Source organism: Simochromis diagramma, unplaced genomic scaffold, assembly GCF_900408965.1.
Source record: "Simochromis diagramma unplaced genomic scaffold, fSimDia1.1 OVJJ01000131.1, whole genome shotgun sequence".
In the NCBI taxonomy this organism is placed as follows: domain Eukaryota; kingdom Metazoa; phylum Chordata; class Actinopteri; order Cichliformes; family Cichlidae; genus Simochromis; species Simochromis diagramma.
In genome coordinates this window covers 7,118,604-7,130,802 of record NW_024387200.1, presented here as the reverse complement: position 1 = coordinate 7,130,802, position 12,199 = coordinate 7,118,604, and the positions used below count along the sequence as shown (strand labels likewise).

The 12,199-nt window shown below is 40.3% G+C and overlaps 1 pseudogene; it reads right to left on the bottom strand.

Annotated features, from left to right (window-relative positions):
* Positions 1–15: 15 nt before the first annotated feature.
* Positions 16–2,367, bottom strand: LOC120745896 (annotated as a pseudogene).
* Positions 2,368–12,199: the final 9,832 nt, after the last annotated feature.

Sequence of the window (12,199 nt, the reverse complement as noted above, 5' to 3'; positions counted from 1 at the left end):
GTTGTTGTTGGATTCCCTCCCAGTTTTTGGCCTTTTGTTTTCAACCTGATAGCAGGCAGGCATTAAAAGAAAAACAAAAAAACAGTCAAACACTAGATCACTTCACATATGTCTGCATGGGTGAAATTTGTAACAGACATTTTTGAGTAGTTTGATTTGTTGCAGCAGTCCAAGCACATGCTTCACAAAAACAACACGAAGCCATAAAGTGAAGTAAAAAACTCAGGTTTATTGTTTTGGGGGTTTTACAGTTTAACACTCTACAGTCGGAGCATTGCTGTTACAAGTGCTTTTCATCGTCTAACTGAACTGGGAAAGACCTCACTCATCTCCCCCCCCCTGTCTCTCTGTTGTTGACTGACTGGAGGGAAAGGTGCATTGATTTTCTTTATAATCTCATCCTCATGCAGTGGACTTGGACTTCTGCACCTCCAGCACATGCCTCATTTCCTGGCTGGTGGTGGCCTCTTTGTGCTGAAGCAGTTCAGCATCACCCTTGGTCACACCCCAGCCTTCTGGTGTGGACATCGATGCGGATTTGGGGCGACCGGATGCAGGCAAGATCTTCTCCCAGTATTCACGACGGGACCTAGAAAAAAAAGGGCAGGTTAGGAGACAGACACTAAAGAATTTTATTGCTACAATTGTATGAATCTGTCTAATCGTTTAAAATCCTTTACCTGGCTCTGACCCAAGGTTTGGTGTGCATCTCCAGACCACTACCCCACATTCCATGTTTCTCGGATCCAGCGGGTATTATGCCTCTTTCAGGGGCCAGTTCCTGTGCCAAAGCCCTGATGTGATAGGGCTCAAAACCACAGCAGCCACCAATGAATCGGATGCCAGCCTTGTATGCCTCCCTGGCATACTTATGCACGTCCCAGCAGGTTAGGATTCTGGGTTCCAGGGCTGAGAGGAGAGGGGATAAGAGGATGTGAAATGATGGCCACTGCAAGATAGCCTGCTTTTTTCTTTTTTAAATATGCACAAAAAATATTTTACCGAAGGGGAACTCTGGCAGATCAATGAATCCCTGACGGTTGCAGTCAGGAGTGTGGAATGCCAGCGGCTGAACCATGTAGTGAGCCTTCAGACCAGCCTTGTCCACTCCCTCTTTCATCAGCTTCACGGTCTCCACGCAGGTCATGGGGTCAAAGTGGCAGTTGACTCCCACAATTTGGGCACCTGCAAAACAAGGGGGGATTTGATTATTTTTGCCTTTAAGTAAAAGGAAGAAAAAGAAAACTTATGACTATAAATTTGCGTACCAGCCTTCACCACATTAAAAAAATATTTGTGTTTTGTTGCTAGTTCCTTTTGAACTTACAGTCAATTTGAGGTTGTTGCCTCTGTTCTTAAGTTTGTCATCACTGGCGTAGAATTAAAGGTCTGCATAACGTTGGACCCGGCTCTCAGGAACTCCCTGTGCAGCTGTCGCACTGAAAGCATACATTGTCGCGTTAAAGTTAAAACTTTAGTGAGTTTAGGTGTGGATGATGCATAGGAGACTCAGCATGTAGGAGTGTTGGCTGTCTTACTGGCATCGGGGTATGTGACATTAGCCTCGGGTGTCAATGGTCAAACCTTCACGTACCCCCTTTTCTTTGGGGGTACAATGAAGGCCATTGGAAATCCCATTTTAAGATGCAACAGAGTTGCAGTTTTGGTACAGTAGTATGTTCTTACCTGCATCGGGGTACTGTACAGTAGCTTCGGGGGACCATGGTCCGGCCTTCACGTACCCCCTCTTCTCCAGAGCAAACACAAATCCTCCATCACCAATCACCACCTCACCAGCATTGAGACGTTCAAGGATGCCCTGTGGAAACGGTGGGATCCATGGACACACTTAACCTGTGCTCAGTGGATCATTTTGTCTATGGATTTTTGTACATTTATGAATGTGGAGTAGCTTATTCTACATTTTTAAAAATAATGACAAAGAACACACAAAGATGGTTCCATATATAATGTACTGTGGTTGAGAAATTAGTTATCTCTGTGTGCAATGACAATTTTATGATTCTGTAAGTATTGCTGTTTAAGTACAAAGGTGTAAAGATAAAAAAGCAATTTTTAGCTTGAGATTCTCCAGCACTGAGTGCTCCAGTCTGGATATTTCACAGACCACATGCTCACACATGCATGAAACATGCACTGGCAACATTTCCTTTACAGCACCACAGTCCACTAACCAGCTCTGCATATTGCACTTGGTGTGTAAAACAACACACAGTGGAGCATAGTGTGCAGAGGGTTTATTTTACCTTCTTCACAGGTGCCATGTTCCCCGTTCTAGCTGTAGCACAAAGCACTTTGTAACAGCGAACCCCTCTTTAGGCCTGAAGAGTGCCTGAGATCCCTGCGTCGCTCTTTTTATACTGTTGCAGGTCCAGGAGGATTTTAAGTTTGAACCAAATTCATGCCAAATTGCCCCATGTTTGTTTGGAAATTGCATAACAAAGTCAACAATTAACTGGGTTGAGTAAAACAGGGAAAGAGAATGAAAGGGAAATCTGCCTGTGTAATGATTATAGCAGCAGGCTAAACCTTCACATTAATTCACTCCCGTTTGTCCCAAGCATTTTTTTCTTGTTCATGTTTTTATTTTTCTATTTTTTTGCTTTTATTTTCCGCAGACCGCAGAGATTGTCTTATCACGTAAGCGCGAGAGCATATGCCTATACTTCTGCTTTTGACATAATTTTTCTCAGGGTTTACCTTGAGCATGCAAATGCATTTACGTGTTTGCAACCTCATGTGTTTGTGTGAGTGTGCGCATGTTTGTAACAGCATGCATTTGTGTCCTCAAAGACCTAGCTTTGGGATGTCACAAATTTAGTCTGTCCTGGTTTTTGGAAGCTTCACACATTTGAACATTTGTTAGTGCCGAGACTCACAACATATAGTACTGTAAATGTTTGCAGCTCAAGCCCCAGTGCAGTGCTCATGTAGGCATGCATGCATGCATGTATAGAACTAGAACAACTAGTTTATGAAACAGTTTATTTCCACACAGTGAGTGGGGAAATATTTTGATAATCATTGTCTAGAGATTCGATGACTTCTGGCACTTTAACAATAATAATGTAGTTATTTTTTCTGTTTTAGATCATGCAGCTAAATAGGGAAATAACAGATTAATTGTATTTCGAATGATAATAGATTAGGTTGCTTTGATCGTGCTGTCTGGAATGGAAAAAAGCTGATATATATATACAGAAAAATTTTAGAGGTAATACAATTTTTTCCAAATAATACATTTTGCTGGATTTGGGGGGTAATGTGTACTAAATGATGCACAAAGTTGTATTGAACCTGTGGGCGTATTTTGGTAGGAGCTGCAAATAAATGTATGCATACCTCCCTGTTAGTCATCAGACTGAAGCTCATTTCTTCTCTAAGTCGTCTTATTTTGGGGGTTTAAAATGGCTATATTTAGAAAAAGCTTACCACAAGATGTAGAAGTTTGACTTGCAAACATGACACCTAAATGAACCCTCTGAACTACTTCTCTCAGACACAAGACTTTAGGTACACTTTTATTGAACCTTAGTTCAGTTCACGTGTTTGTATATTTGTGTCTAAGGGCAAAAATAATTTCAGTGCACTGCTGAGATACCGATTCAGGCAGCAGGTCTCCCAGGTGAAACCTTTAAATTTCTAGCTACACGTGCACCAGAGAAAGTGCTGCTTACCGTGCCCACTGACTATGTAGCGTAATATTTCAAGGACACATGAAGCTTGGAATAATTACAAAATGTTTTGCATTCATCTGATTTTTTACATCTTATTTTTCTTTTCACCTCCTCCTTATTAATTAAGGGGCTCCTGCTCTCCTCTCTTTGTTCATTTTTGATCCCATCCAAGAACAACAGCTACATCAAGCTTTACTAGTGATCTAAATATGTAATGAATATCTATGATATCCAATTTCTTCTGAATTATTCCAGCTATCCCAGTCGGAGTATTGAACACTGACCAGCAGGTGAACAGACTAACATTGTCCTCTCGTAAACACAACTAGTTCTTTCAGGCTGAGGCTGAAACTGAGGCCATTCATGGAGTTTCTGTAACAGAAAGCTGACGGTGAAAGAGGGACCAGGGACTGATTGGTGAGTAGAGGGGAGGAACTCTTGACAGTTGGCTTGAGCTGGATGGGTTCAGAGGTGAGGAGAGGAGGTGAGTCTGAAGTGAGGCAAAAAAGTTCATATTTGATGTATGAGAGCTGACGAAGAGATCGAACGAGCTTGGCTCATACTGATAAAACTGTGGTTAACTATTGACTCCTGACAAACTGATAACGTCTTGAATTTGTCACATGCTACTTTGGTCAGGTGGCCACACAAATATAAAAGAGAAAAGCTGACTCAACACGGGAAAATGTTACTCTTGAGATGAGCGTTTGTTTTTGGAATGGCAACTGCAATATTGTAAGTTATGTTATTGATTATTATTGATAATCTTGTTCTCCTTTTTTTGGTCTACAAGTCATAGCACATTGATTATTTTCCTGCCAGTATTATCTGTGTTGTTTCACTATCTTGTAACTGGTTATTGAGGGACACCCTGCCTGTGCTGCTGTAACCCCCTGTTTACCTCCTCCCCTTCCTCTGGTCCAATCACAATTCAAGCTGAAGAAGACGTCCAGCTGAAATTGTATTGAGACAGTCAACGCAAAAGAGGGAGTGCATTGTGTGACCGAATAATCTCACTCATGTATTTGTAGTTTTTTTCTTCTTATTTTGTAATTATGTTTAATAAATTTGTAAGAGATTGCATTGTGTTTAGTCATTAATGATTCTCATTCTACATTGTAACTCCACTTTTAGACACAAGAGGGCAGAAGGGTGCTCTTTTCTTGGTAACAGCGATGGCCCAGTACTATATGAGAGGTTCTGATACGAGACACAAGAGGTCACTCAGTGTTTGCTCCATTTTAGAAAGATGTGAATGTTATATTTTCCAGCTGAAAACTCTCAGGACAATTTGGACTTAAATGACAGTGTTTGTAAAACAGGGATTTTAGGGAATCCTGAAACTGTGAAACTCTACATGTCACGTCTGTGTGTATTTCTTATGGGAAAATGGTGACAGAATTCAAGGGACACCTTGACACTCAAGACAACTGTCTATTTTCCCACCATATTTACCTGTTCCTGCACCTGATTATTAAAGGACCTGATTATTAAAGGACCATGGGGAAGACTAAATTCATGATCCCTCCTATGCATAAGTCATAAGATTATAATGTCACCTGAGGTGCCATTTCTGCCAGTGTGGCAAACAGGTGCTGTCCCACATGCAGGTTTCGTAATACTGCATTGAATGTTCAGGCTATTTTGCTGCAAAAAGCAAAGTATGAGATCTAACTGGTAATGCATGTTGATAATTACGACGCTGTTATGAGGAGCTGTTTACTTTTCTTCTTTTTTTTCTTTTTTTTAAATCAAAACCAATATTTAATGGTTGTAATGGTTTTACATGGTTAATTAAATTCCAACAGCTTCAGAATGACGTCTCCATTTTAATTTCACTACAGTAAATTTAAATCATCATCCAATTTATGTTTTCATGTTAAAACACACTAAAATATTATTAAAACACAATTTCTGGAGAAAAACATCAGTTATCACACAAAAGTCATCTATCTATCTATCTATCTATCTATCTATCTATCTACAGGGTGGGCCATTTATATGGATACACCGTAATAACATGGTAATGGTTGGTGATATTAAAGTCCTGTTTGTGGCACATTAGTATATGTGAGGGGGCAAACTCCTCAAAATGGGTGGTGACCATGGTGGCCATTTAGAAGTCGGCCATCTTAGATACAACTTTTGTTTTTTCAATAGGAAGAGGGCCATGTGACACATCAAACTTATTGGTAATGTCACAAGAAAAACAATGGTGTGCTTGGTTTCAACGTAACTTTATTCTTTCATGAGTTATTTACAAGTTTCTCTTTGTTCACAGCCATTGACATGTCGCAGAGGTTAACACGTGAGGAGCGGATCGAAATTGTGTTGATATCTGGTGAACACAGTAACCGGGTCATTGCAGCAGATTTCAATGCAAGACACCTAGCCGGACAGTCCTGATCCTGAAGGACACCCAGAAGAGACTGGTCCCATCCAACGACCGACAATAACCTGCCTCAGTACCACCTGTCAGGCATCATAGCGGCTAAGATGAACAGGCATATGACACAATAAATGAGCGGGGCACAGAAAGGGATTGGGAAGAATACCAGAGGCGGAAAACACCAGCTACTGGTAAACCGAGCAGTCAGCCGAGACTGCAAGACTAGGCTGACCAACCTGTGCACTGCCTGGATTGACTACAAGAAGGCCTATGACTCAATGCCCCACACCTGGAATGCCTAGAACTATACAAGATCAAAAGGACCCTAAGACCCTTCATCAGGAACTCAATGGGAATGTGGCGTACAACACTAGAGGCCAACTTCAAGCCCATAGCACAAGTCAGTATCAAATGCGGGATCTACCAAGGAGATGCTCTGTCCACACTGCTGTTCTGCATAGGCCTGAACCCCCTCAGTGAGATCATTAACAAGACTGGAGTCTAGGATGAGGCAGCGAACATCCAGGAATACATAGGAAGATGGCCCCAACCGACAGCGTGCTCAGTGAATACCTCAGGCAGCAGAAACCCAAGACAGCCGTAGTGATAGATGTAGCGGTTCCAAATGACAGCAACATCAGGAAGAAGGAACACGAGAAGCTTGAGGAATACCAAGGACTCAGAAAAGAGCTGGAGAAGATGTGGAGGATGAAGGTAACAGTGGTCCCAGTGGTAACTGGAGCACTCAGTGCGGTGACTCCCAAACTAGGCGACATCTGTGATCTCTGTCCAGAAGAGCGCAGTCCTAGAAACAGCTAAGATACTGCACAGATACTGTCAAGCTCCCAGGTCTCTGGTAGAGGACTCGAGCTTGAAGGATAGACTGCCTGCAGGGCCGAGAGGGATATATGTTGTTTGTATTTATTTTATTTGTTAAGGATTAATGATCATTTCTTAACTGTTAAATGTGTCATTCAAAATTCTGTATAAACACTTAACAGGGAATTCTTGGCCCTGTGATTTCATGAAGTATGAACTGCCTGTATGGGTTAAAGTAAAGACAGAGTGAGCTTACAGTTCACTGTAATATAGCTGTTGCAGGGCTTTTCATTATCTTCTTCTTTTTATTACCCCTTAGTGTGTACTCTCTCTGTGTCTCTAGGTTTACGGTAACTTATCTTTTAACTTTCCCTCTAATCTCACCACAAAGTGCCATAGAATGACAGCAGGAATCGCTCAAAACTAATGAGCACTGGGAAATATGTCATAAAATTATTAGCTGAGAAAAACAATAAATTCTGGCTTAGTATAGCTTGAATATTATTGTCTGTATGGATTTTAGTATGAAAGAAACAGTTAAAGGATAATGAAAAACAATGCAAACGATTAGCCCTGTTTGTGCATTTCTTATTTGTTTTCTAGCAACCGCAGATGTGGTGTTCAAACACAATTCATGAAGTCACCTCCAGGAGCTGTATTTCTTTTGGCAAAGCAGACAGCAGAGTGAAGCACTGTTAGGTTTGAATGCTCAATGGGATTTTGCGTCTGGAGATACTGCAATGTTTCACTTCTGTCCTTGTGACTGTGGGACGTTTGGTTTGCTGAGATGAGTAAAACTTGGATAAGCAGCAAGTCAAAAATTTGAAAAAGAAAAATCTCCTCAAAATGACCAAATAAGATGATTTAGTTTATGCACTGGTGTTCAAATGTATGAGTCAGACACAGATTGAATGTCTGTTTTTGTTTTTAGATAAAATGAGAATGTAATTATCCATCAGGGTAAAATGAGTCTTTGGCCACAGCGGGGACATGAGAGCGTTTTCTTCTCTGCAAAGTCGTCATCACTTCTTTTCTGTTTTTACATGAGCCAAAATCTTGTGTCACCTCTATGTCATATTTTATTTATGTCTTTGTCTCTGACCTCATTTCCAACATCAAACTGTATGCTGCTGGGAAACACCGCTAAACAAAACTGAATGATGTGTTCTCCTTTTTTCTAAATGCCAGGTCGTTGACCACACTGTCGCCTGCTGTATGTTTATGTTTACCTCACTAAACCTTCAATTAACTGGATTTTTTCCTAAAGGACTGGCTGGATGGAGAAAAAAAAACATTAGTCTTTTTGCTACAGTTACATTTTTGTTTACAGTATTTAAGATCTCATTGTTACTATGAAAGTAAAGCTTCACTTGTAAGATCAGCTGATCAAGGGGAAATGAGTGTTAACATGTTGTTCCCTTAGTCTGTAAGTCTGACATGTTACAGCCTGAAAATATATCTCATCATCTCTTGAAGCCCCAGAGAGTCCTACGGGGTAAGTTATTCCCCTCTAAAGTCTGAAGATATATGCAACATGCCATGTAAAAAGTAACGTTGTCATATGACTATAAAAGCAGAAGTTTGGGGAGTTTGCTGCACTGAAAAATTAAGTCTTGTTTTAATGCAATGCCACAATTTTCCCAGGAGTGCATGACCCTGTAAATTCACCCTAATGTCAGACCATGCAATGCTCTGAGAAACGGCAAAACATCAAATACCTGCATCTCAGACTCTACGGGCCTCAGTTATCATGTTAATTATTACATTTTACGACTTTTCAAAGTTGCAGTCCTTGCAGTTATTGAGTCAGCCATAAACTCCTCTGCACACCAAAGTATTCTATAGTCAAATGTGAAGCCATCTGTCTGACAGCTGGACTGAAAGTGGATCATGCAACAGGACAGTGATTGCAAACACAGGAGCAAATCAACAACAGAATCATTGAACAAAAAAAGAAAAAGAATCAAGGTGTTGCAATCACAAAGGGCAGACTTCAACCTGATTGAAGTGCTGTGGCATAAACTTAAGAGAGCTGCGCATCAACGAATGCCCGGAGACCTCAATGAACTGAAACAACGTTGCAAAGAAGAGTGGGGGAACATTCCTCGACAGTAATGCAAGAGGCAGATAAAATCATTGAGAAATGTTTTGCATGTTCTGCAGTCCTGTGACTGCAGACAGTCCTGTGAAAGCTTTCTTTTTCATATGACTGTATTCACAATTTAATGACAGATAATGTAATACATTCAGTACCAATGTGCATGAGGATTTACTACAAATGCTCGCTTGTATTTGGTATATTTACTGGTATATTTGCAAGTAATTATAATTAACATGCATAATTAACTTATAAAGGAATCCTAGGAATTTGTTTTTACAAAACCTTTCAAGTTGTTTCCACTATAACACAATATAAATCATGAAGTTGTGGATTAATAGATACAATTTTCATAGTTTTGTGCCATTTTACAACCTTAAATGAGATGAGAAATTGTCAGATTTAGGGTGAAGGATAGACAAACACTGTCCTCAGTGGGGTAAACAAATAAAACATGTGCAAAGCAGGTTATACTTATGCAATTTCATAATAACCAGCTACTGTGGTGGTCCTGGATTTTTGACTCAGTTTTGTGTAATTTCCAGTTGATTCCTATTGTTTGTTAGTATCTTCTGTTTATCTTCTGTTTGTTTCGTGTCTTTAAGATTCTTAGTCTTCATTTTTTGTTACGCTGTATTCTGTTTGGTGTTTTCACTTGTGATTTATCTTGGATTCCTTTCTCCTCCTCCTTTACTTAAGTCTAGCATCCCTCATATTGTGTTGTAAGAGTCTTTGTCTCTGTTGTTGTGAGTTGAGGTGTTCCTCTGTAATGTTGCTTTCTGTTTTGATTTGATAGGCATTTGTCTCTTGTTTTAACTTTCCCAGGTCTGTGTGTAGTTTCCCGGATGTCTCCACTCTGCCCCAATTACCCTTTGTCTTTTGTCAGATTTGAGCCAGTTTACCCTTGCGTTGTGTGTTTTGCTGTTGGCCCCGTGCCATTTTGGACCTTTCTGAATTCAACCTCAGTAAACGTTGATTTTCTTTTGTTACCTCTGTCTGTTTCCAGCAATTGGGTCCAGCTTCCTGCTACACATCATGGCAGCAACATGAACAAAACCTGTATCGACATAAAGTCAGCTTCTTATAAGAAACTTAAAAACCACCAGTTATGTCTAGATTTTTCAGATTCTAGCAAGATTTACGCATTGATAGTTTTAGAAAGAGTGCAGCTATATATTAAAAGCCCTACTGCAATTAACACAAATATACCAGGCAGCCGTGATTTTCACACACACCCACATACAAATCTGTAAACACATGCACCAGGAATGGCATCATCATAACTTCCTCCCCACAGTCACTAACCATCAAACCCACTCATCTTTCCCAGTGTCTCCCAAGTCCTGTCTGCATTTCCCATGGAGTTACCCAGCAGCTAAGAACGTCTTCCTATGTCATGACCACACGTCTCTATTTACAGACTTTTCTGCCTCCCACAGTGTTCTCACCAAGATGAGACACACAAACAGCACTGGTGTGGAAAGAGGAAGTTCTGAAGGCAGGGCAACCCAAATGATACAGTGGCTCGGCTGCAGCGCAGAACTGTGGCACTGTGTGAGTGAGGAGACAAACTGTAAAGTGTGAGTCTGTGAAGAGTGCCACGAGGGCGGCAGCTCTTTAAAAAAAAAAAAAAAAAAAGCTCCCACTGCATCACTCCAGAGACGAAATGAAAGCTGGAGTTAGCAGGCCTGGAAGAGGAGTTTCTTGGCTTTATTTTTTCATTAGGTTTTGTGTATGGCTTGTTCAAAATGTATGCAACAGGAATGCAGCGGAAAACAGTGTGGTCGTCACAAACACCCAAAATATAGAAAGAAAACCCAAACAGTATATATCATAGTGACACATGTAATACTAGAACATACAAACTGGACTGTGTCAAGACTGTATGTCGTCTTTTCTTACTAAAATGAGAAGCTTTAGAGCTTTTGTCTTATAGTGAATAAGAAGGGTGTATGACAAATAAGACAAAAAACGCAATCCCGTGAAATTAAAAAGATTTAAGTTGAAGTCAGTGTTATCAAACAGTGTAAAGTGGCTTGAAGCTTGAGACTACAGCAGTCATCTTAAGGCGCTTTCTATCATAAGTTGAACTTAACAACACTGGGGAGGAATAGCTCATCTGTAACAGACAGCAAATTCAAGCAAAACTACTCTGAAGGAGAGGCAGCAATCTGCTGTAACCAGCTTGCAGCTGGGGGGAAAGAAAAGGCAGAAAAGAGGAGAACAACGAGCCCGCTGAATGCATAAACTACAGGAGAGAGCAGGCAAAACTTAATAAAGATCAGTGATGGTATTTAAACTACATGTGCAGTGCACTGTGGGAGGTCGCACACTGTAAAAAAACACCCAACAACAACCCAACAAACAAACCAAAAAAATCCAACAGGAACAAAAGAAAAGAAAATGTTCTGGTAATTTTCTGTTACTATGTGCAACTTTCCTTAAATGTTTCCTTAAATGGTAAATGATAACATTCATTGTATAAAACATACAGAGAAATTAAAACTGAAACTACATTCTCTTTCTCTTTTCTCTTTCTTTTGGTTATTTTTATTTTAATTGTGATTTTAATTGTGCCTGTTGCAGCAGTGGTTCAGGGTTCACAGCTATACAGTATGTAGGCCATAATAATGATGATGATGATGATGCGCCTTTCTGATGAGCAACAGACTTACAATCAAACATGCATATGTATTTTAAACATCATTAGACACACCAGAAATCAGTACAGGGATCTGAGAAAAAATGGCTATGACAGCATAAGCCTGTTTTTACAAACACACTTATAAAGGAATTTAACTTTCAGTACACAACACTATCGGTGCACAACACACAGTCCTTTAAAAACACCCTGCAGTGCATTTGTTCCTTTTATAATTTTCGCAGAGTGAAGGTCTTCCTCAAGTTTTAGCAGTTTGATTATACCTCACTGTCATAACATGTTTAAGAGTGGCTCGTGGCTCTAGGTCAAACTACTCTCAACATGCAGAGGGAAGCTTTTAAGGCTCTTCTGGTGCCTTAAATGTCTGGTAGTCAAGGCTATCTTAAGTTATACGTTGATGCCAACCTGATCCAATCTATGCAAAACCATTCACAAGCATCATCCGTTGAGGTTCTCAGTCTTCCAGTTCAGTCATGTTAAGTCTAAAGTACTCAAATCAAAGGCAACTAAACTTCTTTCAGGTTGTTGAAGAT